At 42.4% G+C, this 2,353-nt stretch overlaps 1 protein-coding gene across 1 annotated transcript in view; it reads right to left on the reverse strand.

Annotated features, from left to right (window-relative positions):
• Nucleotides 1-2,353, reverse strand: part of LOC108756241 — a 35,798-nt gene extending 33,445 nt beyond the window's left edge. The window contains exon 1 of the mRNA XM_018499884.1: nucleotides 2,198-2,353. The gene's annotated coding sequence lies outside the window, so the exon portion shown is untranslated. The remainder of the gene's footprint in view (nucleotides 1-2,197) is intronic.

Raw genomic sequence — 2,353 nt, forward strand, 5'->3', positions numbered from 1 at the left:
GGGATATTGCAAATTACATTTACTTGATATTATTTTTTTGCGCTGAGATTGCTAAGAAATAAGTATCATTATACTGAAAAATGTGGCAAAGTTTAAACTGCGGGCTCGACGATTCACGTCTCCCGATTATTTTCTATCTCTCATTTTAAACATCGCGCAATTTCACTAGGAAATATTCTTCGTTTGATCACGCCTTTCCCTTTGATCATTCTCATTTTCCCAATCGTTCGCCGAAAAGGTACGACGGAATCACGAATCGGTCGGCCATCCGGGAGAGGTGAAAGACAGATGGCGGCGCGGCGATCTCGCGATGTCGGTGATAAGAGATCGCGATGATCCTCGGTAAAGAGAAGAAAGAAAAGCGGAGGAGAGAGAAAGAGAGACAAAGAGAGAGAACGCGGGGGCGTGGGCGCCCAAGGCCTTCTGCTCGCCATTTACGGCCCAGCACAGCCGGACGCGGAAGATTCGCGGGGTAAGGGAGAGAACGACGAGAACCCCGCGATGGGGCGAGGACAACGGGTGGCGCGGGTGCGAGGAAGGAGAACGAGAAAGATCAAAGGAGCCAAGAGAGAGAGAGAGAGAGAGAGAGAGAGAGAGAGAGAGAAATGGATACCATCGTCAGACCATTTTGGTCGCGCTGCAAACTGGAAAGACCACTCGAAACTCAGCGAAACGCGTCCGCTATTGGCGGAGGATGAGGTTCCGATCGCCTCTGCTTGGCTCGCGACGAGCGCAGAACTTATCGTCGATCGCATGTTTTGTTCGACAGGTTTGACCATCCAACCTTTTGGATGTTTCTCGCAATGAGTTGTTTTCTCGCGAGTTGATACGAAGACGCGAAGACGCGATTTTCTTTCACGTTACGAGAGAGTCACTGCTAATCGGTTCAGTTACAGAACGCTTGTTAGAAAAGAGAAATAGATGAAGGCAATATTACCGCATCGGTAATCCTGTGAGATTATCAGCATTCGAGTTTAATAGTCAGTGGAATAGAACGATTAATTTACGCTACGCATTTAGGCTTGCGCACATTAATTATAATTCACGGAATAGTATTGCACCACAATGTAACAAAGCGAATGCTATTTATTCGCAACAACGGTAGTTAGAATGTTTGTAAGAGCGTGTCCAGTGTACACATTAGTTAATAAATCGCTTTCACTTCCTAATTTGAAAATCGAAATTGTGTGTACAGAAAGAACGGTTTTGATAGTGAAAGTATCTAAAAATTTAGGTAGATATATCGTATATATAAAAATTTAGGTATATATATATATACAGATCTGAAAATCATTTTTGTTGAATCGAACAATTACTTAGGTAATACAAGCACGATGAGCAATACTGAAAATAATTTTGACACTTCTCTTGAAATTCTTTAGAGTGAACCATTTCAAAAGAGTGAAATCTCTTTTAAAGAATGAAAATTCTATCATTTTTTTAAAAGAACGATAGAATTTTCGCTCTTTTGGAGAGAGAGAGAGAGAGAGAGAGAGAGATTCACTTGTCTCCGTCAAAAATTCTAGCAACCGACTTGAGCGTCTTACATAATTATTTTTATCCAAAAATTCAATCGATATTTAGCTCACTTTTTAGATATTTCTCAAACTATTCTTTTTATATGCGTTCTTTCTAACTTACAACCGACAGTTGTAACCTGCAACTGTACAAAGAGATTTTCCATTTATATACACACCGTGTCTTAATCGATTCTCACCTGAATGCCAATGAGATATTAATTTTTCTGGATCGTCTTCGATAAAGAGTGCGTAACTTTTCCTCAAGTTAGTTAATCTACGTGTCGCATCGCGTATACTATATATACTAAAACGCAGCGCGGGGATTAATTTACCGTCTAGGCCGCTGGCAACTCTGCGTAACGAAGAGCGTAAATTCTGTCCAACGCGTGCTGTGGACCGACGTATCATCTAGAATATACGCACGATCATCCTTGCATAACGATTATGCGGCGTGACTCGATTGCAGTTCCCTTTAAAAAGACGTTCTCCCGCGAGAACGGGCGTCAAACATTACGGCACTATACATGGATGAGGTGTCAAGTATATCGCGAGCGAGAATAACGCACGATCGCTAAATCGTTATTTCCCCCCCCCCTCTCCGTCATAATTTGTCGGCCGCTTTCAAATCCCACGAGAAATCCCGTAAAGTGACTTTCACGATCCATCACTATACTTACTATTCGTCACGACGATGCACGCAGGCTCGTTCGTCGAATTTCTTTGGTTTGTGCACCACTGCCTTTTTTTCGCCACAACGTCAGTTTACTTTTACAGCATCACTTGTCACTCTGATGTAAGTTACGTTGTAGCTGTGTTACGCACTGTCACTTAAA

Source organism: Trachymyrmex septentrionalis, unplaced genomic scaffold, assembly GCF_001594115.1.
Source record: "Trachymyrmex septentrionalis isolate Tsep2-gDNA-1 unplaced genomic scaffold, Tsep1.0 scaffold97, whole genome shotgun sequence".
NCBI classification, from domain to species: Eukaryota; Metazoa; Arthropoda; class Insecta; order Hymenoptera; family Formicidae; genus Trachymyrmex; species Trachymyrmex septentrionalis.